Source organism: Nomascus leucogenys, chromosome 19 (assembly GCF_006542625.1).
Source record: "Nomascus leucogenys isolate Asia chromosome 19, Asia_NLE_v1, whole genome shotgun sequence".
Lineage (NCBI taxonomy): Eukaryota > Metazoa > Chordata > Mammalia > Primates > Hylobatidae > Nomascus > Nomascus leucogenys.
Genome location: NC_044399.1, coordinates 76,397,737 through 76,424,132, shown reverse-complemented (window position 1 = coordinate 76,424,132; position 26,396 = coordinate 76,397,737). Strand labels below are relative to the sequence as shown.

Below are 26,396 nucleotides of genomic sequence, written 5' to 3'. Positions count from 1 at the left end.
GGCATGGGCCGGCACCACTCCGTGGCCTGTTGGGAACCAGGCTGCAAAGCTGGAGGTGAGCGGTGGGTGAGCGAGCATTACCCCCTGAACCCCACTTCCCATCAGAGCAGCAGCAGCATTGGGTTCTCACAGGAGTGTGAGCCCTGTCGTGATCTGCGCGTGCGAGGGATCACAGTTCCATCCCGAAAGCGCTCCCCACCCTTCCCCGGTCCGTGGAAAAACTGTCTTCCATGAAGCCAGTCCCTGGTGCCAAAAAGGTTGGGGAGCGCTGGTTTCATAGGTGCAGAGTTTCTGTTTAGCCAGGTGAGAGTTCCGGAGGTGACGGTGCTGATGGCTGCAGCACAGTGTGGACACGCCTCAGGCCACTGATGTGTACACTGGATGGCAAATTTTAGGCATGTGTATTTTGCCATAATTTGTTTTTGTTTTGAGACGGAGTCTCACTCTACCACCCAGCCTGGAGTGCAGTGGCGCAATCTCGGCTCACTGCAAGCTCCACCTCCCGGGTTCACGCCATTCTCCTGCCTCAGCCTCCCAAGTAGCTGGGACTACAAGCACCCGCCACCACGCCCGGCTAATTTTTTTTGTATTTTTAGTAGAGACGGGGTTTCACCACGTTAGCCAGAATGGTCTCAATCTCCTGACCTCGTGATCCGCCCGCCTCGGCCTCCCAAAGTGCTGGGATTACAGGCATGAGCCACCTAGCGCCCGGCCTATTTTGCCATAATTTAAAAAAATAGAATAAAATCTAAATTAACAAAATAAAAAAAGGAGACAGGAAAGGAGTAATACCAGGGACAGAGACCCCTCCACGGGTATTGACAGGAGGCCAGAGAGCTGAACCAGGCCTGGAGCCCACCCAGCTTCTAAAGAGGGGTTGGGAGTCACCTTCTGAATTACAAAGGCAGATCCCACCTCCAGAGCTCATTTCTGGTTTTGGCTTTTTTTTTTTTTTTTTTTTTCTGGGACAGAATCTCACTCTGTTGCCCAGGCTGGAGTGCAGTGGTGTGATCTCAGCTCACAGCAACTTCCACCTCCCGGGTTCAAGCGATTCTCCTGTCTCAGCCTCCCGAGTAGCCGGGATTACAGGCACGCACCACCACACCCAGCTAATTTTTGTATTTTTAGTAGAGACAGGGTTTCACCATGTTGACCAGGCTGGTCTCGAACTCCTGACCTCAGGCGATCCACCCGCCTCGGCCTCCCAAAGTGTTGGGGTTAGAGGCGTGAGCTACCGCGCCCAGCCCAGAGCTCATTTCTGTTTTGCTGCCAACTCCCTGGCACAAGACAAGCTCAGCTCGGCCCTAGGCAGGGGTTGCCGGGCACCTGTCAGTTCCAAATGCCAGGAGCCAGGCTCTCCGAATTCCAATCCCAGTTTTAGCTGTGTGACCTGTGGCAACTTGCTTCATCTCTCTGTGCCTTAGCGTCCTCATTTGTCAAATGAAGATAATAACAATAATAACATCATCCCACAGAGCCTTTGTGACAGTTAAATGAGTTAGTCCAGGCGAAGTTCTAAGAACAGGGCCTGGCACATGGTATAACGTTAGTGGCTGTTACTGTCGTCACTGACATTGTCACTGCTGTTGTCACTGTTGTTACGATTTCTCCCCATCGTCCTGGCCTGGGAGAGACACCGAGAGGAAGGCCAGCTTGTCCAGTGTCTTCTCAAGGGCTGACACACTTCTCGAAGTGCTGAGATTACAGACGTGAGCCACTGCGCCCGGCCTGTGTCAGAATTTTTTTTGTTAACCACCTGACAAAGCTCATCATCTTGGTAGAGATAACAGAGCGCTTGGCCAAGCCAGTGCAATGCCTGCATTCAGATCTCCTCTCTCATCTTTTGCCCACAATGGGAAAGGAGGTGAAAAGTCTGTGTTCCGGGTGTGCTGAGCACTTGCTGTGTGCCGGGTGGTGCGGTAGACACTGTCCTGTATGATTCCGCTCCGAAGAGGTGCTTAGAGCAGTCAGATTCATCAAGACAGAAAGAGGAGGATGGTGGCCAGGAGCTGCAAGCAGCGGCACATGTGGGGGCAACACACAGGTTGCCCAAGCGCCGAGAGAGGCCCAGGAGGACGGGCCCCGGGCATGGCAAGCGCACCGCCCACTGTCACTCCTCCGGCGGCCGCCGTCCACTCCCAGCCCTAGATCTGAGCTCCCTCCTGGGACTCCAGGACCCTTCAGCAAGGTTGGGTGAACAATCCCGGTACACGGTCTGCGGTAACATCCTGCACGGCTCTAAACCAGAGGCAACAGGGCACCCCCCACCACGGGGAACCACGAGAGCAGGGAGGGACGAAGGGAGGAGCATCGCGCACACAGACGCCAGACTCCCTAGGTTCTGCAAACCCAGCCATCAACACACAGAGGCCCACGAGCCCGTTCCTGAGCCTCCCTCCCTTGCTGAGCTATTGGTGCATGTATGTGTGCATATATATACACACGTGCACACACACACTCCTGGGGGTGAGGAGGTCACATGAGCAACTTGCTGTCATCTTTCTAAAAGGTAAGAGTGGAGGCAGGAGAACATTTTGGTTCAGAGCTCATGCTCTGCAGCTAGACTGACTGGATCTGAATCCCAGGCTCTACCCCTTATCAGCTGTGTGACCTTGGGCAAGTCACATAACCTCTCTGTGCCTCTGTTTTACCTTCAAAATGGAGTAATACTAGCACCCAAGTTCACAGGGTATCTGTGAGGATGAAACGAGTAAACATCTAAAGCACACTGAAGAGTGTTAGTTCCTATTACCACACCTCAGAAGCTCAGCAAGTCAGATCTTATGACTGCCAGGCTCTCACAGAGGCCCTGGGTCCCCTCTGGTTCTACGTCTTATTTCCCTGGACCAGTTCCCTAAAGCCCTCTCTGCTGAGAACTCATCTGACAATTCATCCTAATCCCTAGAGGGCCCCAAGCAAAAATCCCAAACTCAGTTCCTGCACCCAGGCTAGGCTTGGCCAGTGCCCAGCCCTGCCCTCCCCAACTGCTTCCTGGGTGTGACACCCTCAATGCCCCCACCTCTCTCATTCCCGCCAGTTAGAAACCACAAAGGGCCTCGGTCAGCCACTCCCCACCTCCAAGCCATGTTCCTTCCTGCGGAGAGACTGTCATGGTTTTTCCAGCAGGGGATGTACAAGTGTGTTTCTTCACAGGACATCCTGAGAATGCCTGATTCTGGGGATGGCTGACACCCTGAAGAGCCCTGGACATGAAGCCCAAGGATTTAGGTTGAACTTTTTTTTTGAGATGGAGTCTTGCTCTTTCACCCAGGCTGGAGTGCAGTGGCGCGATCTCGGCTCACTGCAGGCTCCGCCCCCCGGGGTTCACGCCATTCTCCTGCCTCAGCCTCCCGCATAGCTGGGACTACAGGCGCCCGCCACCACGCCCGGCTAATTTTTTGTATTTTTAGTAGAGACGAGGTTTCACGGTGTTAGCCAGGATGGTCTCGATCTCCTGACCTCGTGATCCGCCCGCCTCGGCCTCCCAAAGTGCTGGGATTACAGGCATGAGCCACCGTGCCCCGCCGGTTGAACTCTTTTTGGGCAGGTCACTTCAACTCTCTGGCTGCCCGATCCTGCTCTGCAAGAGAGGAACAGCACTGCCTACTGCCCAAGTGAGGGAAAGGATACAATAAAAAGATAGGACATCCATCCTGGCTAACACGGGGAAACCCTGTCTCTATTAAAAATACGAAAAAGTTAGCTGGGCCTGGTGGCAGGTGCCTGTAGTCCCAGCTACTTGGGAGGCTGAGGCAAGAGAATGGTGTGAACCTGGAGCTTGCAGTGAGCCGAGATCACGCCACTGCACTCCAGCCTGGGATACAAAGCGAGACCCCGTCTCAAAAAAAAAAAAAAAAAAAAAGACAGGACAGGCCGGGCTGGCGGCTGATGCCGGTAATCCCAGCACTTTGGGAGGCTGAGGTGGGCGGATCACCTGAGGTCGGGAGTTCGAGACCAGCCTGGTCAACATGGGGAAACCCCATCTCTACTAAAAATACAAAAAATTAGCTGGGCGTGGTGGCGGGCGCCTGTAATCTCAGCTACTCGGGAGGCTGAGGGAGAAGAATCACTTGAACCCAGGAGGTGGAGGTTGCAGTAAGCCGAGATCGTGCCATTGCACTCCAGCCTGGGGAACAAGAGCGAAACTCTGTCTCAAAAAAAAAAAAAAAAAAAGATAGGACAGTGTCTACTGCAATGCCTGGCACACAGCAAGTACTCAGCACACCCGGAACACAGACTTTTTACCTCCTTTCCCATTGTAGGCAAAAGATGAGAGAGGAGATCTGAACCCAGGCATTGCCCTGGCTTGGCCAAGCACTCTGTTATCTTTAGCAAGATGATGAGCTTTGTCACGTGGTTAACAAAAAAAATTCTGACACAGGCCGGGCGTGGTGGCTTACGCCTGTAATCCCAGCATTTTGGGAGGCCAAGGCGGGTGGATCACATGAGGTCAGGAGTTTGAGACCAGCCTGGCCAACATAGTGAAACCTGTCTCTACTGACAATACAAAATTAGCCAGGCATGGTGGTGCACGCCTGTAGTCCCAGCTACTCGGGCTGAGGCAGGAGAATCGCTTGAACCAATGAGCCGAGATTGCACCATTGTATTCCAGTCTGGGCAACAAGAGCGAAACTCCATTAAAAAAAAAAAAAATTCTGACACAGCCTGGGCAGGTTTAATCAGCTGGGATCCAGAGCAGCCCTCTGTTCTGGGAGATGGGGTACAGTCTGGACCCCTTTCTTGCCCCATCATCAGGTTTACTTGGTCAAATCCCCACCATACCCCTTCCCCCAGAACTAGGCAGAAGGACCAAGGAAGGCCCCCTGACGCTACATGGGCCTGGCGTGGCCCCCTGTGTCCCTCAGTCATACCCCCCCAGCCTGGCCAATGCCCAGATGGCTTTTGGGACAGTGCCCATCATGCCCCCCAGCAGATGGCACATCTGCGGGAGGGCTAGGCTCCAGGCACACCTGCGGGAGGGCTGGGGATCCAGGCACACCTGCGGGAGGGCTGGGATCCAGGCACACCTGCGGGAGGACTGGGATCCAGGCACACCTGCGGGAGGGCTGGGGATCCAGGCACACCTGCAGGGAGGGCTGGGATCCAGGCACACCTGCGGGAGGGCTGGGCTCCAGGCACACCTGCGGGAGGGCTGGGGTCCTGGCACACCTGTGGGAGGGCTGGGGTCCAGGTCTACCGAACCTGTCAGCCTGTCACACACATCATAAGGTGAGAAAACCTCGCCTGGCAACCATCTCATCCTTCTCACTGGTTTGAAGCCTGGTGGTCACCATAGCAACAGGCTCCCGCTCCAGCCTCCCAGGCGGGGCTGATGCAATTCTCGGCAGCGAGCAGCTCCAACTCAGCTCACACGGCTCTGCTCCCACTCGGCGGCGGGCGCGTGGGAGGACCAACAAAGAGGGAGGAGGGGGGCACACAGTCCACAGAAACCTCAGCTTCCCCCAGTTCTGCTCCGAGGACTGGGTCTAAGGGACGAGGGCCAGGGAGTGAGCAGCAGTTTCACCTCCCACGCCCCTCATGACCCTGGTGTCCCTGCCACGGCTGCCACTTCTGGGAGATTCATCTCTAAGGCCTCAGGGGACCTGGGGGAGCGGGAGACAGGCTGTACCATGGCGTCTCCACCACCACACGGTCCCCTCCCCGCCTGCACCCCACCAGCTGGGCACCCCCACTTCCCAGGGACCACAGGCAGCCCAGCCCTTCAGAATTCAACAGGTGCAGCTTACAGTTCCCGTCCCATGGTGCTGCCTGCCCTGGTTGCATTAAAGTGCTCATAAAGCCCAGAATCATCCTACAAGCCAAAATATCTCCACGGTGCCCGCAAGCCCCCTCCTCCCAGCTTTCCATCCCACTCCACAAGGATGTCTGGCTGCCCTGGGGAGTGTTACCTCCTCTGCACGGAAGGCACACCAGCTGAGAGCCCGTTCAAGCATCCACATCCCCCAACTTCATGGAACGAGCATACAGAAAGGACGGGGGTCACCTCGACCCGCCTGCCCGCCCACCCCCCATGCACTGCGGACACAGGGAAGGAAGCCACAGGACAAGAGCTTGGCAATGCTGTGTCCTCAGGGCTCCGGCGCCTACCCATGGATGCAGCGCTCGCCCTCCCAAGGCCAGTGTCCTGGTGAAGATGCCGCTAGTGCCAAGAATGCTTCCCTCCTGCAGGCCCCGCTCCCTTCCCCATTCCAGCAGCCACTTCCCACCCTGCATTCGTTCCCTCCTACCTGGCCCTCACCAAGGCATCCACCCAATGCCGGCGGGGCCTCAGCACAAACAGGGCCTGCTCTGGGACCGTGCCCCCTGCCAGGAGGCTGCGCCAGGAGGAGGGAAAGCACTCTCTGTGGATCCCTTCCCGGGCGCCCTGGGGGCCAGTCACACTGGGCCCTCCCCATGGTCACCCCGACTCCTGCGGGAAGTGATTAGCTCTGAGGCCACTTGAGAGATGGTGTTCAGCTCCGGGATGTCCCAGCAACGTGTATTACGGAAGCCTCCAGGACGACCGGAGCAGATGGGCAGAGGAGGTCAACTGTCAGGCTGGGGCATCTTTCCAGACACACAGATCCACAGAGTCGCTTTGAGCGAGTCCAGAAAGGACCCCACATATCTATGGTCGACGGACTGTCAAGGGTGCCAAGACCCTTCCATGGGGAAAGAAGAATCTTTTCACCAAATGGTGCTGGGACAACCGGACTGCCAGATGTAAAAGTTGAACTTTTACTTTGTACCATATTCAAAAATTAACTGTAAATGGATCAAAGACCTAAATGTAACAGCTAAAGCTAAACAACACGTAGAAGAAAACCTGGGGGTAGATCTTCGTGGCCTTGGACCTGGCACAGGATTCTTAAATACAACACCAAAAGCACAAGCAACAGAAAACACGGGTGAACCTCAAGTCATCGATGAACGCTTCTGCGCTTCAAAGGACACCATCAAGGAAGTGAAAAGACAATGTGCAGAAGGGAAGAAAATATTTGCAAATCATATATCTGATAAGAAACATATCTAGACTGTATTTTAAAAATCTTACAACTCAATGATAAAAAGACATCTAGGCCGAGCGCGGTGGCTCACACCTGCAATCCCAGCACTTTGGGAGGCCGAGGCGGGTGGATCACGAGGTCAGGAGTTTGAGACCAGCCCAACCAACATGGTAAAACCCTGTCTCTACTAAAAATACAAAAATTAGCCAGGCGTGGTGGCAGGTGCCTGTAATCCCAGCTACTCGGGAGGCTGAGGCAGGAAAATCCAGGAGGCGGAGGTTGCAGTGAGCTGAGATCACGCCATTGCATCGTGTCATTGCACTCCAGCCTGGGCAAAAGAGCGAAACTCTGTCTCAAAAAAAAAAAGGATAGGGTGGGAGGTAGGTGGGTGACCAGATCCTGCTGGCCATCGAGGGACAGGAGAGGTGCTCACTGTGGGGCACTCTGTCCTGGTGCCCAGGTGGCTTCAGGTTCAACTCCAACATTGTGATCCTCAATGGGGGTGCTGTGGGGACCCAAATTCAGACACCCATGCCCACCAGCCTACACCAGAGGGCAGATGGGTATCTAAGGGGCACACGCTGTGGGGAAGAGCGCAGGCCTCCGGCCGCAGGGGGCTCATGAGGAGCCAGTCTGAGGACTGAGCCTTTGCTGAGAGGGAACCTGGGGCCAGGTGGCTGCTCCCTTCACATGGGCGACAGTGTCCAGTGAGAAAATAAACCTCTTTTCATGTGAAGAAAAAAAAAAAAAAGGCCTCTCCTGCGTTCCTGGCTGGGTAGCCGGGTAGACGGCAGAGCTAAATGCTGCGGTGGCTCACACCTGTAATGCCAGCACTTTGGGAAGCTGAGGTGGAAGGATCACCTGAGGCCAGGAGTTCAAGACCAGCCTGGCCAACATGGTGAAATCTCGTCTCTACTAAAAATACAAAAATTAGCCAGACGTGGTGGCAGGCACCTGTAATCCCAGCTACTTGGGAGTCTGAGGCAGGAGAATCACTTGAATCCGGGAGGCAGAGCCTGCAGTGAGCGGAGATCGTGCCATTGCACTGCAGCCTGGGCAACAGAGCGAGACTCTGTCTCAAAAAGAGAAAAAAAAAAGCTTTATGTGCATATCTTATGTAATCCTCTTATCAATTACTTGGTGAACAGTGAGTTCTATTATTATCCCCATTTCATAGAGGAGTAAACTGAGGCACAGGGAGATGAACTAACTTGCTCATAGTCACGTAGTTAGTTAATGGTGAGGCTGGGATCTGAATACAGGCAGCCGAGAAGCGGCTCTTCCGTCCACCTCCAACCTCCTTTTAGCCGAGGGTTTTGAGCTCATTTCAACACAGCCACTGTGTCCAGGGATACCAGCGAAGAATTAGATCAATGTCAGGCTCTGACGCACAGGCAGGCTCAGCAATAACAACAGTCCACACACACATATGATAAGTTAACTCACTGCAGCCTCACACCACGCCGGGAGGCAGGCACTAATATTATCTCAATTTTACAGATGGGGAAACTGAAGCTCAGAGAGGTCACATGACTGACCCAAGGTCACACAGCTGCTGAGTGGCAAAGCTTGGAACCCAGGCAGTCTGGTCTCAGACACTACCTTCTCTCTTGCTACTAAGTCAGTCATGCTACAGGCATGTATTTTTTTTTTTTTTTTGAGATGAAGTCTCATTCTGTTGCCCGGGCTGGAGTGCAAAGGTGTGATCTTAGCTCACTGAAACCTCCACCTCCCGGATTCAAGTGATTCTCCTGCCTCAGCCTCCCGAATAGCTGGGATTACAGGCATGCGCCACCATGCCCGGCTAATTTTTCTATTTTTAGTAGAGACGGGGTCTCACCATGTTGGCCAGGCTGGTCTTGAACTCCTGACCTCAGGTGATCTGCCTGCCTCTGCCTCCCAAAGTGCTGGGATTACAGGCGTGAGCCACTGCGCCCAGCCTCAGTGTACATAGTTCTAACATGCCTAGGGGGCTGGTCCCTCAGGCCACAGGCCATGAGAAGCAGCAACTACAAGGGAAGAGCCGCTGCTGGAACATGCCCAGCAGAACAGGGGGAAGCCAACAATCCCGGCAGATGAAGGACAGTAACCGGCAGGCACAGGGCTCTCATGCCAATGCGTGCGGATAGCCTGGTGGGAGCAGCAGGACCACGGCCTGACCCTGCCCGCCGGGCACAGAACCTCAGGAGCACCCAGGCAGACCCACGATGGAGTGCACTCAGCCCCATATCATTGATGCCAACGCGTGTGCGGGCAGACAGCCTGGCAGGAGCAGCAGGACCACGGCCTGACCCTGCCCACCGGGCACAGAACCACAGGAGCACCCAGGCAGACCCACGATGGGGTGCACTCAGCCCTGTATCATTCACGCTGCAGGTCAGCCTGGGAAGGGATGGTGCAGTTCGGTAGGTCACATTCTGGAATGGATTGAAAAGGATTATCTCGCCTAATAAGGGCAGGTATTACTTTATGAGGCTCATTTCCAGCGTGCATGTGTATATGTGTGTGTGCAGATGTACGTATGTGTGCCGCGTTGCAGTGTGAAATGATTTTCCACCATGGATTCTGTCCCAACAGGTGGGAGGAGTGTGACCACCCCTGAGTTAAGCCGCCATTTATTCCTGCAATGGAATTCCAGGCAGCTTTGACGGGGCACAGTTTAGAGCTACAGGCAGGAGCGAAGATGAACCTCAAAACATAAATTTAACCAGAAAAGGGAAGGTCACAGGAACATACTTACAATGTGATTCTTCTTTTTATTCTTTTTTTAAATTTGTATTTATTTGTTTTTTTTAAAGTAGAGACGGAGTTTCGCCATGTTGCCCAAGCTGGTCTCAAACTCCTGGGGGCTCAGGCAATCCAGCCTCCTCGGCCTCCCAGACTGCTGGGATTACAGGCGTGAACCACCGCGCCCAGCCGTCTTGTTAATCTTTAATAAACCAAACCCAGACATTGTATGTGCTGTTTTGCATATACGCTACATTTCACATATAACACAGAAAATGGCTGGGTGCGGTGGCTCACACCTGTAATCCCAGCACTTTGGGAGGCCGAGGCAGGCAGATCGCCTGAGGTCAGGAGTTCAAGACCAGCTTGGCCAACATGATGAAACCTTATCTGTACTAAAAATACAAAAATTAGCCGGGCATGGTGGCGGGCACCTGTAATCCCAGCTACTCGGGAGGCTGAGGTAGGAGAATTGCTTGAACCTGGGAGTTGGAGGTTGCAGTGAGGCAAGACCACACCACTGCACTCCAGCCTGGGTGACAGAGCAAGACTCCACCTCAAAAAAAAAAAAAAAAAAAAGGGAATCAAAAGTGGGTAGGGCTAGTCCAACCCTTACATTTTACAGCTGAGGACACCGAGGGCCAGCCTGGGAGTGGTAGAGCTACAATAAAAACCCAGATCTCCTTCCTCCCAGTGCAGCAAAAGCCACCGTTGTAACCACGGCCCAGAATTACCCAGAGAAGGCTGAAGCCTGTTCAGACTACAGGGAGCCTGTTTGGGACTCACAGTCCTCTGGTGATGAGCAGAGACTCTTCATGCTTTTGTGCCCTGGACCCACAGCAGCCTGGTGAGGCCAAGGGACCTTTCTCTAAGAATGTTTTGAAATGCATAAAACTAAACTATGCAGGATGACAAAGGAAACCAACTATATTAAAATGCTGTCCTAGTCATGGAAACTGTCAGGAGTCCAAGAGAAGTAAGAATGCGGTACTCACACACAGGAGAAGAATGCAGTACTCACACACAAGAGAAGAATGAGGTACTCACACACAGGAGAAGAATGCAGTACTCACACATCAGAGAAGTAACAATGTGATACTCACACAAGAGAAGAATGCGGTGCTCACACACAAGAGACGTAAGAACGTGCTACTCACACACAGGAGAAGTACGAATGCGGTACTCACACACAGGTGAAGTAAGAACGCGGTACTCACACACAAGAGACGTAAGAATGCGGTACTCACACACAGGAAGCACTCAGTAAAAGCCAGCGACACTTACAACCATTAATCCTCAGAATCTCTTCCACATCCTTGGTCATGGGTCAATGATACTGAGGAGGGATGCCCAGGGACCTGTGCCTTTGAATCAGACCCGTGGGAGCCCCTCCAGGGCCTGGTCACAGGTGAGGGATGAGGGATGCTGGCCCTGAACTGCAGGCCCCACGTGTGATGCTGCCGCCATGGCGGGGAAGTGCCTTCTGGGGAGAACAGGTCCCTCAGGGCTGAGAGGAGAGGGACCCACAGCAGGCCCCGCCAGGAGACAGGGAGGTAGGGCGCAGGAGGAAACGGTAACACCAATAGGAGCAGAGCCCCGGGGTCTAGGGCCGCTGTACCTCTCCTCTCTGGTACAAGATTCAAGAATTGCTTGAACCCAGGAGGTGGAGGCTGCGGTGAGCCAAGATCACACCACTGCACTCCAGCCTAGGTGACAGAGCAAGACTCCGTCTCAAAAACAAAAAACAAACAAAAAAACCCCAAACACACACACAAAAGGACTAACACAGCCTCTTATGGGCCAGGCACTCATACATTATTTAAGCAAAGTTCATCAAATGTCAGCTCTGCGACTGCACAGTCAGTAGGAATTAGCCCCAAATACAGATGAGGAAACAGGCTCAAAGATGTAACAGCTCCATCGAATCAGCATTGACACCTGCATCTCTCTGACTCTAAGGAGAACTGAATCCCAGTGAATGTCCGTTCATTCATTCTTCATTCATTCATTCACTCACCAAACACTTCTCATGGTTCAGGCACTGTTCCAGGTGCCAGGGGTATGACGGAGCGGCAAACAGACCAAATGTCTGCCCTGTGGAGCTGAGTTCACGCGACAGCCACACGCCGAGCGCGTACGAGGCTCTGGGGAGGGAGGCGGCGCAGATGACTCAGCCACGGCCACCCCGGAGGAGCTCACATTCAGGTTAATGGAGGTGTTGCCATTCTCTGTTGAAGAAGTGGGGGAGGACAGACGTAGCGCATCTGAGAACCTATTCTACCGTGAATTATTAACACTTTTCACAGAGTCCACGCTCCACAAAGGGAACTTCAGTGATATGGAAATCTCCCAAGGTGGGACGCCCGTACAGTGGAGGCAGCGTCACGCCATTGAACCGTTGCTCTCTGGCCCCGCCACCTGTACGAGTGCTGCAGACGGTGCCTTGGCCGAGAGAAGGGGCAGGTGTCGCTGGACCACCCTGCCTGCTAAATATCTGTGTGGATTCCCGGTCCAAGGACACCATCCCTTCTCAGAGACACAAGGCTGGGGCATCCGAGTCTCATCTCCTTCCCAGCACCTGTCCTGGGAAGGTTTTGCAGGAAACCCCCGTCACCCACAAGTCCAGTCTTTTTTGTTTGTTTGTTTTTTTAAAGACAAGGTCTCACTCCTTTGCCCAGGCCAGAGTGCAGAATGTGATCACAGCTCACTGTAACCTCAAACTCCTGGGCTCACATGATCCTCCCACCTCAGCCTCCCAAGTAGCTAAGACTCTAGGGGCATTCCACCATACCTGGCTAATTTTTTTAAATTTTTTTATAGAGACAGGGTCTTGATATGTTGCCCGGACTGGTCTTGAACTCTTAGTCTCCAGCAATCCTCCCATCTCTGCCTCCCAAAGTGCTAGGATAACAGGTTTGTGCCACCGTGCCCGGCCAAAGTCACTATTTTCTTTTTTTTTTGAGATGAGGTATCACTCTGTCGCCCAGGCTGGAGTGCAGTGGCATGATCTTGGCTCACTGCAATCTCCGCCTCCAGGGTTCAAGCAATTCTCCTGCCTCAGCTTCCCCAGTAGCTAGGATGACAGGCGTGCACCACCACATCCAGCTAATTTTTGTATTTTTAGTAGAGACAGGGTTTCACCATGTTGGCCTGGCTGGTCTTGAACTCCTGACCTCAAGTGATCCGCCCGCCTCAGCCTCCCAAAGTGCTGGGATTACAGGTGTGAGCCACCACGCCTGGCCAGAAGTCACTCCTTCTACAGCTGGGCCGAAGGCACCTGTTAGGTCCTCTCCCACCCCCTATACCACTAGCTAATGGTAATCAAGCACCCATTCCCCTGGGAGCCCCAAACCAGCCCGGGAGATGCATTTCACTGCGGAGGCTCATTAAGTGACTCTCCCAGTACTGCACGGACTTTACATGAGGACTCTGGGTTGAAATCCAGGCTCTGCAATGTTGCAATTTCTCTTTCCTTTGCCGACACATCCTCCAGAGGTTAGAGACTCCCAGCAGAACCGAGGATGTTAAAAGACTCAGTTCGTGGTGGGGACCCAGTGAGTGTTTATCAACAGTAACAATTATCCCTTACTCTGGTAGAGAACAGTGCCGTGAACACACGTCGCCAGCATCCAGCTTCTTAGCTGATTTTTACAACAGCCCCAGGACATACGTAGGGCAGGCGTTTATCACCCTCACTTTGCAGACAGGAGAGACTCAGCAAGAACAGTTGCACCTGGACACAGCCTAGTTTCCTGGCCTGTGCCCCTCTGGATCCCCTCTCCCTGCTTCTCCATCCTCTTGTCCACCCCAGCAGGAGATGAGAGGAAGACAAGGGCGTGAAGCTGGGATGTGGTACCCCAGCTCCTCACTGTGGGCCACCCGGGCTGTGCACGCTCCTGCCCAGAAGCCCTCACCACGTGGCCTCTGCCTCCAGGTCTAGGACACAGACCCTGCCCTCACCCTGCCCACATTTCTGTCACAGCTCTCCCCACACTCCACACTCCTCAGCCTGAGCGTGGCATCTGCTTCCTGACGGGCCCTAATGGATGCAGCTCACACCTGTCATCCCAGCACTTTGGGAGGCTGAGGCAGGTGGATCACGAGGTCAGGAGTTTGAGGACAGCCTGGCCAACATGGTGAAACCCTGTCTCTACTAAAAATACAAAAATTAGCTGGGCGTGGTGGCGCACACCTGTAGTCCCAGCTACTCGGGAGGCTAAGGCAAAAGAATCCCTTGAACCCAGGAGGCGGAGGTTGCAGTGAGCTGAGATCCTGCCATTGCACTCCAGCCTGGGCGACAGACGGAGACTCGATCTCAAAGAAGAAAAAAAAAGAAAATGAACATTAATCTTTTGCTCCATTAATTTGTGCCTCAGTGTTCTCTCCTGTAAACTGGAGATGATAAGTATCTTCTTCATGGACTTTGTGAAGAATAAGGGAGTTAATACAGACAAAGGGCTTGCAACAGTGTGGGACACACAGCAAGCACTACGCTAACATTAGCTGTTATCACTGGCCACTCTCCATCCATCGCATCATGATTTTTTGTGTCGACTCTGTATCGACCCTGTAAAAGCAAAATCTCAATGTTTCTGTAACAACTCCATAGAAACTTTTCTTCAGCTTGGTCTCTGGGAGCCAGGGGGTGGCACAAAAGAGAGAAGCAAGTCACAAGATGAGCAAGAAGCATCTAGGTGGGATCCTGACAAAGTGTCAGACACAGCACTGAATCCAGATGCAGGGACCCCAGATAAACTGCAAGACGCCCAGTGAACACGAACATCAGAGCATCTAGGTGGGACCCCAGCAAAGTGTCACACACAGCACTGAATCCAGATGCAGGGACCCCAGATAAACTGCAAGACGCCCAGTGAACACGAACATCAGAGCATCTAGGTGGGACCCCAGCAAAGTGTCACACACAGCACTGAATCCAGATGCAGGGACCCCAGATAAACCGCAAGACGCCCAGTGAACACGAACATCAGGGCATCTAGGTGGGACCCCAGCAAAGTGTCACACACAGCACTGAATCCAGATGCAGGGACCCCAGATAAACTGCAAGACGCCCAGTGAACACGAACATCAGAGCATCTAGGTGGGACCCCAGCAAAGTGTCAGACACAGCACTGAATCCAGATGCAGGGACCCCAGATAAACCGCAAGACGCCCAGTGAACACGAACATCAGGGCATCTAGGTGGGACCCCAGCAAAGTGTCACACACAGCACTGAATCCAGATGCAGGGACCCCAGATAAACTGCAAGACGCCCAGTGAACACGAACATCAGAGCATCTAGGTGGGACCCCGCAAAGTGTCACACACAGCACTGAATCCAGAGCAAGGACCCGAAAACGCAAGACGCCATGAACACGAACATCAGGCATCTAGGTGGACCCAGCAAAGTGTAAACAGCATGAATCAGACAAAGATAAACGAAACCCAGAACAGAACAAGATCTAGGGACCCAAAGTACAAACAGAATCAGACAAGAAGAAAAGAAGACAGAACAGGAAGTCAGAGCATCTAGGTGGGACCCGCAAGTGTCACACACAGCACTGAATCCAGATGCAGGGACCCCAGATAAACTGGAAGACGCCCAGTGAACAGGAACGTCAGAGCATCTAGGTGGGACCCTGGCAAAGTGTCACACACAGCACTGAACCAGAACAGACCCAATAACCAAACCCATGAACAGGAACGTCAAGCATCTAGTGACCTGGCAAGTGTCACACACAGCACTGAATCCAGATGCAGGGACCCCAGATAAAATGCAGGACGCCCAGTGAACACGAACTTCGGGTGAGCAACAGACAAGCTTTCAGTCTAGTATGTCCCAAGTTTTCTATGGGATATACTTTCTTTTCTTTTTTTGAGACAGGGTCTCACTCTGTTGCCCAGGCTGGAGTGCAGAGGCGTGATCTCAGCTCACTGCAGCCTCGACTTCCCCAGCTCAAGCCATCCTCCCACCTCAGCCTCCCTAGGAGCTGGGACTACAGGTGTCCGCCACCAACTCCCAGCTAATTTTTTGTATTTTTAGTAGAGACAAGTTCTCACTATGTTGCCCAGGCTGGTCCCGAGCTCCTGGCCTCAAGCGATCCTCCTGCCTCGGCCTCCCAATATGCCCAGCCATATGGGATACACTTACACTTAAAAATTATTCATTGTTTATCTAAAATTCTAATTTAACGGGGCATCCTTATTTTTATTTGCTGAAAAACTCAGCAACCCTTTCAGTGTGGTTGGTAAGATTGTTCCCGTTCTAAAGGTGAGAAAAACACAGCTCACTAGAGCTTTAATAACTTGCTGGAGGTCACAGGCTAAGCAGGTGTTCAAAGATCAAGCTCCCGGCCTGCAGAGGTGCCTCCGCCCAGCCGAGCAACAGGCCTGGGGCCACAGAACCGGGCCCTGGAGCGCCTTCCCACGACCCAAAAATGCCCCTCAGTCCCTGGAGGGGAGCCTGTGACCCGGAGGAGCTATTTTCTCCCGGGCAGAGGGAGATCCTCACAAGCCAGTGCTGGGGGAAGACCTCCTGCGGGTGGGTGGCCGGGAGGACGTGCGGGAGAGGGTTGCAGTCAGCCAGGGTGGCACCCACAGCCCTTCCGGGAGCCGCCCCTGCCTGGCGCTGGGACCTGGAGGCAAAACATCCAGGAGAAAACTCAGGAAGCTCCAGAGGAAACCCCTCAGGAAGTCCTGAAATAGTTCCACAGCCCAGAGTGAAGACTTTCTTTTTTTTTTTTTTTTCTCAGACGAAGTTTTGCTCTTGTTGCCCAGGCTGGAGTGCAATGGTGTCATCTCAGCTCACTGCAACCTCCGCCTCCCGGGTTCAAGTGATTCTCCTGCCTCAGCCTCCCGCGTAGCTGGGATTACAGGCACCCACCACCACACCCGGCTAATTTTTGTATATTTTAGTAGAGATGGGGTTTCACCATGTTAGCCAGGCTGGTCTTGAACTCCTGACCTCAGGTGATCCTCCCGCCTCAGCCTCCCAAAGTGCTGGGATTACAGGCGTGAGCCACCATGTCCAGCCGCAGAACGAAAATTTTCAAGTGAGAGCAGCCCTGAGGGCGCCATGGTGTCCCTGAGTCCAGGGCCGTAGACCCCCAGTGCCCGGCAGCTTGGCCCAGCTACAGGGCCCCCTCCCCAGAGCCCACGCAGATGGCCTCAGCGCCCCCACCCCCCCGGAGTGTCCGCACCCACCCTCCCCAGCGCAGTCCCACCTCTGCTCTCCCAGAGCCCAAGGTGGAGTTTCACTTCGGTCATTCTCAGCTCTATTTTTACTCAAAGGCGGTAAGGAACGCCAAACGTTCAAAGCAGGACAGCCAAGTCGCCTGACTCCACGCGGCTGCAAGGCTGAGCTTTTCTGTGAGCAGGGACGGGGGCAGCCTGCGGCCCCATGGAGGGCTTCTCTCCAGGGCCAAGAGTCTAGGTCCAGTGCCCAGTCCCCGGTCCTGACACGCAAGCAGGTGACATTCAGCGTCCTCTTCACCTGGCTGAGAAAGGCCAACAGCATCCCCAGGCAGAGGAACAGCATGTGCAAAAGGCGCCAAACTATGAACGGGCGAGCGTGGTATCCTGAGAAACCGGGAGAGGCTAAGTGTTGCCGGAGGCCCGGGGATGTGGCAGTGGGGCCAGGAGGGGAGGCTGCGGTGGAGATGGGTTGGAGCCAGTCTCTGAAAAGGCTCCCACGTTGTGCTAAGGAGTTTAGAGTTTATCCTGCAGGAAGGAGGGAGCTACGAAGGCTTGGAGGGCAGATGCTGCAGGCCCCTGGTCCTTTCCACCCAGTGTGGGCAGTGCGGGCCTCACCTGGGGCTTGCTAGAAATGCAGAATCCAGGCCGGGCACGGTGGCTCACGCCTGTAATCCCAGCACTTTGGGAGGCCAAGGCGGGGGGATCACCTGAGGTCAGGAGTTTGAGACCAGTCTGGCCAACATGGTGAAACCCCATCTCTACTAAAAACACAGAAAAATTAGCCGGCTGTGGTGGCGCGCGCCTGTAGTCCCAGCTACTCGGGAGGCTGAGGCAGGAGAATCGCTTGAGCTGGGAGGCAGAGGCTGCAGTGAGAGCTGAGATCACGCCACTGCACTCCAGCCTGGGTGACAGAGCCAGACTCTATCTCAAAAACAACAAACAAGCAAACAAAAGAAATGCAGAATCCGAGCTCCAGACCTGCCAAATCAGAATGTGCATGTCCATCATGGCAGACCTTCCCCGGGGGCTGGGGGACCCCGTGATACCCCAGTGATTCATCTTCTCGGGGTGAGGCAAAGCCTTGAGCTCTGGCTGGGCGGAGAGAGGCCACCAGTTGGAGGTCTCCACTATCCCCTTCTGATGGCCCTTCTGCCCTCCTAACACCCAGCTCCACCTCCTGCTTGGATCCTCCCTGCTCCAGGACTCTCCGGGGCATCCCCAGTGCTGGATCCAGGGACCCAGAGCCCTAGAGCACTTCGTCTCTTCATAGCCACCCCGACCCCAACCAATCACAAAGCAGCATTTCCCAGGATTCCAACTGCTCGGTGCTTGGGTGGGTGTTGCGGGGAAGGGAGAACCACCATGGCGAAAGGTTGGTCCCCCGAGCGGAGGGCGTAAGCCGAGGAGCTTTTCAGACATGAAGAGGCCTGGGCCCCAACCTGAGGTCTCATGCCCCAGGCCCTGGCATTGGGCACTTCTGGCAAAGTACACAGGCTGAGGCGTCCAGACAGATCTGTGTTGTGTGACCTCTGGGAAGTCTTGGGGAAGCATGAAACAGGCTAAAAATGGCTAAGAACTCAGCAGGTAGCCGGAGGCCACATGGGATACTGTTAGCAAAGCGCAGAGGACAATGTCTGGCGTCCTATCACGGCAGCCTTTGTTCTTCTCCCTCGTGCCTCTTAAGGAGTTGAGAGTCTGGCAGAGAAGAAATGACAACTGGCATGAAACACTGTACAGGTAAACACTATAAAACAACACGGTATCGGCCGGGCGGATCGCTCACGCCTGTAATTCCAGCACTTTGGGAGGCCGAGGCGGGCAGATCACTTGAGGTCAGGAGTTCAAAACCAGCCTGGCCAACATGGTGAAACCCCGTCTCTACTAAAAATACAAAAATTAGCCGGGCGTGGTGGCGGGCACCTGTAATCCCAGCTACTCGGGAGGCTGAGGCAGGAGAATCACTGGAACCTGGGAGGCAGAGGTTGCAGTGAGCACTGCAGAGGTTGTGGAGATTGCGCCATTACACTCCAGCCTGGGCGACAAGAGCGAGACTCTGTCTCAAAAAAAAGATAGGAAAGTGCTAAGCGATGTGAGCCAGAGCAAGCAGCATTAGGGACTCTGAGCCAGGGATCTCACTAAGGCCAGTGCTCGAATCAGGCCTGGAGGGCTTCCTGGAGATGGTGGTAGCTGAGCTGAGGCTTGAAGCTGGTTAGATCCTTGGAGCACAGAGCTTTGCAGGATGGTAAGGGGCCTTACTGGCTAGAGAACGGGCAGTGTGCTGGAAAACTGGAATGGGTAACAAGAGGTTCCCCCGGTCTGGACTGAATATGATGGAAAAGGCAATGCCCCACGGAACCCACTAAAGGTTTCTGGGCAAAGGAGAGAAAAGGGGTTTAGCACAGCCACAGGCAATTGGAAAGGGAACAGTGTCCTTCACTCAGGGAGGGACTTGAGGACAGACACTGCAGGCACCCACAACAAGGGCCTGGCTGTGCTGGCAGCTGACCAGCTGCAGCAAGGTCCTCCAGCTAGAAGCAGCAGCTCTCCTGACAGCCGATGTGCATTCAATCCTTTCCTCCCAGGGAGCAGGAGACCAAATCAGCTCCTGCCTTTGGTTTCTGAAGATTCTACACCCAAAGATGGCACTTGGTGCCCCAGCTCATCCAGGCCTCCCAAGGGGGAATGTGGGTCAGGAGCTGCCACAGGGTCTGCAAAACGCTTGCTGGCCTTGACCAAGTCAAGGTGGCTGTTCCACGCGGCTGGGTGGACACCAGCTGGTCTCTCATGACCCTCCCCGTGACGCACTCGCAAAGTAACTACCAAGGCTTTCTGCTCCATTAACACCAAAGCTGGCCCTGCAGGGGAAAGAGGAGGGAGGGAGGACGTGGGTTTTGTCTAGACGGAGGCACTCACAAAGCCAGACGATGCCTGAGCTTCTGCCACGCAGGAAGAGGGTGAGCAGAGGAGGGCAGAGGAGACCTCGTGCGTCCCCCTCAGGGTGCCCCCCATGGCAGAAGTCACCAGCAGAGGCCAAGAACAATGGCCATCCCCCTTCTTATCCTTAAAATCAAGGTAACAACCTTTCATAGGTTTACTGTGAAGATGAAATGAGATCACGAATGTGAGAACACTCGCTCGATTCTGGCACCCGTGAGGTGTCCAATCAATTGCTTTGTTACTTTTATTCCTATTGGGAAATGGGCTCAAAAGATCTGTATCAGGGGTTGCCTTTCATCTGGCCAGAATCCAGAGCTACAGAAGGGTCTGGCTTGATTTGAAGTCCCAGCCACAGGGGGCTCCGCTAAGGTGTAAGCCCCCCAGACACAGGCTTTCCCCAGGGGCTCACCTCTCCGCGGGGGACTCTCTGGGCTCGAGGGCCGTCGTGGGTGTGAGACTGGGTCTGGAGGGTCTGCACCACCCCCTCATTAACATGCTGCACGCGGAAGAGTTCAAACACAGCAGCTGGCTCTGCAGCCCAGCAGGCCCTGTGCCTCGGCAAAGGACCTCGATGCTCAGTGGCCTGATTTATGGCTGAGGGCTCTCTTTATTTTCCTTTTGAAACTGTGGAGGTGGATTTTAAAAGGCTGGAGAGCAGGGCCAGCACGCTTGGGCTCTGCCAAATCCCCACATCCTTGCCCCTGGCCTCGCTCTAGAAACTGGGCACTGGCCTTGCTCCATCCCAACCACCAAAGTCTATTCTCACTCTCTCTTTCTCTGTGTTTGTGTTTGTGTGGGGGGGTGTGTTTGTGTTTGTGTGTGTTTGTGGGTATGTGTATGTGTGGGGGGGTGTTTGTGTATGTTAACAATCAGCACTTCTTGCCAATAACCCCAGGAACACAGTAATGCAGGCACATGGGTAATGCAGGCATGTGGGTAATGCAGGCAGGTGGGTAATGCAGGCAGGTGGGTGATGCAGGCAGGTGGGTGATGCAGGCATATGTGGGTAATGCAGGCAGGTGGGTAATGCAGGCAGGTGGGTGATGCAGGCAGGTGGGTAATGCAGGCAGGTGGGTGATGCAGGCAGGTGGGTAATGCGGGCACGTGGGTAATGCAGGCAGGTGGGTGATGCAGGCAGGTGGGTGATGCAGGCAGGTGGGTAATGCGGGCACGTGGGTAATGCAGGCAGGTGGGTGATGCAGGCAGGTGGGTAATGCGGGCACGTGGGTAATGCAGGCAGGTGGGTGATGCAGGCAGGTGGGTAATGCGGGCACGTGGGTAATGCAGGCAGGTGGGTGATGCAGGCACGTGGGCTCCAAGTGCCCATGAGGAGATTTCCTCAGGCCCGTGCCCCTAGGAAGAGGCAGCCCAGTTGGTGGATGCTCCCAGTGCTCCCAGGATACCTGGGGCAGAGGGCTGTCTCCTCATATCACGTGGGGTTGGGGGCAAGACGCAGTCTTCACAACTGTCTTTCTAGCTAGAGAAACGAACCCAGATCCATCAACCTCAGTGAAATACCAGCGTCAAGGGGTCCCCACCAGCACCGCTGTGAAGGGTAAGAGTGTGGGAGAAAGAGCACAGTTTAGAGTGGGGCCAACCTGGTGCACAATTCCTGGCTTGTAGTCTGCGACCTTGAATTAATTAATTTAGTTTGTTTATTTATTTATTTATTTATTTTGAGACGGAGTCTCATTCTGTCGCCCAGGCTGGAGTGCAACGGCGTGATCTCAGGTCACTGCAACCTCTGCCTCCCGGATTCAAGCAATTCTCCTGCCTCAGCCTCCCGAGTAGCTGGGATTACAGGTGCCCCCCACCATGCCTGGCTAATTTTTGTATTTTAGTGGAGACGGGGTTTCACCATGTTGGCCAGGCTGGTCTCCAACTCCTAACCTCAGGTGATCCACCCACCTCAGCCTCCCAAAGTGCTGGGATTACAGGCGTGAGCCACTGCGCCCGGCCTGTTTCTTCCATTCTTTCTAAACCAAATTAAAAACTCTAATTTCTATGAACCCAGCAGGACTGATGGACTTTCTTTTCACTGGACCCCAGGATCTTGGGAGACCCAAGGATGAGGTTTCTATGTCCCTCTACAGAACCCAGAAACAGTTCCCAAAGAGGCTCCCATGGGCGCCATTGCACAGAACAACTGCAGGGGGCACCCTTGCACAGCACACACTGCCACGCTGACCGCACAACTCCCAGAGGGGTCTTTCTCCTAAAACTTTGCCTCCAAGGGAGAGACTCACTCAAAAAGATAATGTATGGGCTGTTTAGGCCCAAGGTAAGGGTAACCACAAGTGATGAAGTCAATTGCAGCTGTGAGGAGTAGATGTTCCCAGCCAGAGAAATAACTGACTTAATTACACGGCGTATCGGCGTCTTTGGTCCCCGTAATCTCGATCCATTAAACCTTTGCTGCTGCCCAGAAGCCGATGCCCAGGAGGAAGGGGTTGGCCCAGAACACTCACAGAAGCAGCCCTTCAATCCCACGAAGATAATGATGGCCACATCCTTCCCCAACAGCCCCGAGTAAGCCCACAGATCCCTGCTCAATACTGGGCTTCTCTAGGCAGCACCAGCTCCACCGATGCCCCGGGGAGGCCAACAGCCACGCTGCCTGGAGTGACAAGGACTCTGAGCTCCCTTGGCTCTGGTTTACCTGAGGCCTCCCAGCCACCCAAGACTTTCTGGAGACCCTGCTAACCTTAGGCAAAATGCCCGATCACGTCTGCCATGTCCACCTGTGACCTAGAGGCACACGAAGGCATCAGAGGTGAGGGCAGGGACAAGAAGGAGGGGAGTGAAGCCAGGCACGGTGGCTCATGCCTGTAATTCCAGCACTTTGGGAGGCCGAGGTAGGTGGATCACCTGAGGTCGGGAGTTCGAGACCGGCCTGATCAACATGGAGAAATCCCTTCTCTACTAAAAATACAAAATTAGCCGGGCGTGGTGGTGGCGTGCACCTGTAATCCCAGCTACTCGGCAGGCTGAGGCAGGAGAATTGCTTGAACCCGGGCAGCAGAGGTTGCAGTGAGCCGAGACTGCGCCATTGCACTCCAGCCTGGGCAACAAGAGTGAAACTCTGTCTCAAAAAAATGAAGAAAGAGGGGAGTGGCACCCGATTAATCAATCAGGTCACCATAGAGCCGACCCCAGATGGCTCCATCTACTGAAGCCCAGGCTGACGCTGACATTTTCCGTATGACCAGTAAACCCAGATTCATCTTTCGCTCTAGTGTTTGAGGGGAGGAAGGAGGGGCAGGAGGAGGATGCAGGATAAAGCCTGGACGAGAAAACTGAGTGAGAGGCCCCAATCAGGTCTTGATCCGGGGACAGAGAACCCGCTGTCCCATCCACAAGCGGCCATGGCGTCAGCTGGTCCCGCCTCAAAGGGCTCTTTGCCAAATGCCCAGGCAGGGGTGGGATTGGGCATTATCTTCAGCCTCCATACGGGGGTGCCTTCTGTAGCCTGCCGATTGCCCTGATTTCTTTCTCCCCCGTCACAAGGTGTGGGTCAGGTTCTCCTCAAGCTTCAGGGACCAGTGGAACATTCCTGCTGTCTCCCAGCAGTGCCACGTCCCCAACTGACCATATCTTGCCCTAAGAAATGCCAGGCTACTCCCGGGCCGGGCAGGGTGGCTCACACCTGTCATCTCAGCACTTTGGGAGGCTGAGATGGGTGGATCACGAGGTCAGGAGATCAAGACCATCCTGGCCAACATGGTGAAACCCCATCTCTACTAAAAATACAAAAATTAGCCAGGTATGGTGGCACATGCCTGTAATCCCAGCTACTCAGGAGGCTGAGGCAGGAGAATCGCTTGAACCCAGGAGGTGGAGGTTACAGTGAGCCGAGATTGTATCACTATACTCCAGTCTGGGTGACAAAGCGAGACTCCGTCTCAAAAAAAAAAAAAGAAAAGAAAAGAAATGCAAGCTACTCCCCACAGCAGCAATGGACTTTCTCACATGTGGAGACGAGCCAAGGCCACATGTCACAAACAGCCTTCCCTATCACAGCCCTAGAGATGGGTGAGCTGCAGAACTCTCCCCCTGGTACAAACAGTCACTTGGAGGAAAGTGCCAAGAATATAGAACAGAGCGGGTAATCCACCCCCAACACATCACCTCAGTCCACCCAATACATCACCTCAGTCCACCCAATACATCACCTCAGTCCACCCAATACATCACCTCAGTCCCCCCCCAACACATCACCTCAGTCCACCCCCCAACACATCACCTCAGTCCACCCCCCAACACATCACCTCAGTCCACCCCCCAACACATCACCTCAGTCCACCCCCCAACACATCACCTCAGTCCACCCCCCAACACATCACCTCAGTCCACCCCCCAACACATCACCTCAGTCCACCCCCCAACACATCACCTCAGTCCACCCCACAACACATCACCTCACTCCACCCCCCAACACATCACCTCAGTCCACCCAACACATCACCTCAGTCCACCCAACACATCACCTCAGTCCACCCAATACATCACCTCAGTCCACCCCCAACACATCACCTCAGTCCCCCCCCAACACATCACCTCAGTCCCCCCAATACATCACCTCAGTCCACCCCCCAACACATCACCTCAGTCCACCCAATACATCACCTCAGTCCCCCCCAACACATCACCTCAGTCCCCCCCAATACATCACCTCAGTCCACCCCCCAACACATCACCTCAGTCCACCCAACACATCACCTCAGTCCCCCCAACACATCACCTCAGTCCCCCCCCAACACATCACCTCAGTCCACCCAACACATCACCTCAGTCCCCCCCAATACATCACCTCAGTCCACCCAACACATCACCTCAGTCCCCCCCCAACACATCACCTCAGTCCCCCCCAACACATCACCTCAGTCCACCCAACACATCACCTCAGTCCACCCCCCAACACATCACCTCAGTCCACCCCCCAACACATCACCTCAGTCCACCCAACACATCACCTCAGTCCACCCAACACATCACCTCAGTCCACCCCCCAACACATCACCTCAGTCCACCCAACACATCACCTCAGTCCACCCAACACATCACCTCAGTCCCCCCCCAACACATCACCTCAGTCCACCCCCCAACACATCACCTCAGTCCACCCAACACATCACCTCAGTCCACCCAACACATCACCTCAGTCCACCCAATACATCACCTCAGTCCACCCAATACATCACCTCAGTCCACCCAACACATCACCTCAGTCCCCCCCCCAACACATCACCTCAGTCCACCCCCCACACAACACCATCACCCACCACCAAGGGCCTGGCAGGGGCAGCGGGCGCAGGGTTGTCTTGAAGCTGCCTGCCCTAGGTTTGCCCCCAAAGGGCCCAAGCTCAGCCAAACAGCTGCTGCAAACACTGGCAGTGAAGTCTTCCCATCATAAACCCTAGCAAAAGCGCAAGACTCCCTTGCGGGGTCTCTGACTCCACTACAAGCGAGTACAATGACCAAATCCACACAGCAGGAAACGCGTGAACGGGCCAGCTAACAGGTTTCAGCTAACTGGGTTTCTGCTGGGGGAGGAGCTCAAGGAGCCAAGAACTCGAGTTTTCTTTTCCCGCCCCTACTCAGACAACCAAAACCTACGGAGGGCCTGCACAGGAGCGGCTGTGGGAGACGCCGCCTCAAAGCTGGTCTGACACCCTGTTCCTGCCGGTCCTCCTGCCACGTTCCCTGCCCCTTCCTAAGTCATGTGCCAGCCTTTCCCAGTCCCTCAAGGCTTTCCCGGATGAGGAGCGCGATGAGCCGGACAGCTGAGCAGCTAAATAGCTCTCTTCGCCTTCAAAGCACTTTATAAATATGAATTAATCCACACAACACCCCTGAGAGCCATCATGCCCTGCCTCTACAGAGGTGCGGGCACTAGGAAGGTACCGGAATCATCCCAGAAAGCAGATCGTACCTCAGACAGAGAACAAGTCTTCCATCCTACCCGCAAGAGTGAGGCACAGCCTCCCCGTCATTCCCCATCTTCCATCCTCCTAACAGAATATTCCAGCCAATTCTCCACAATTTCCTTCCTTTTCCCGAAGAACAACAGCAGCCAACAATCACAACCACAAAAACCTAAGTTTCTCTAAGTAGATGACTTAATTCTTCTGCCAGCCCCACCTCTGAGACTCCAGCGGCCATGACGATTATGGGCTGGTGTTGACAAAAAGGAATAAATTACTGGGCTATTCGGAGAACAAGCGAGCATCCGCCAGCAGGCGCTCGCTAGCACACGTGGAGTGGCCTGATGCGGCCCCGAGAACTGAGCTGCTCTGATCAAACGCACACAGGCTGTCAGACCAGTGGCTTGGTCCCTGGTGTAGGGAATGTGGGGCTCAGATGAGAAACTGAGGCAGGCTCATGATCACCTGGAGACAGGCTTACATCTCCACTGCTCCAAATACTTTCCTGGCCCATAGATGGGGCACTGAATCTATAAAGGGCATGAAAATATCACAAGAGACTGAAATCGCCCTTGGAAATGTTGCCTGGGGTAAGAGAAGTGAGCTCCA

General features: G+C 54.3%; 1 protein-coding gene across 6 annotated transcripts in view; it reads right to left on the bottom strand.

Annotated features, from left to right (window-relative positions):
• Positions 1–26,396, bottom strand: part of ABR (ABR activator of RhoGEF and GTPase) — a 219,670-nt gene that overhangs the window by 138,378 nt on the left and 54,896 nt on the right. The window lies entirely within an intron of this gene.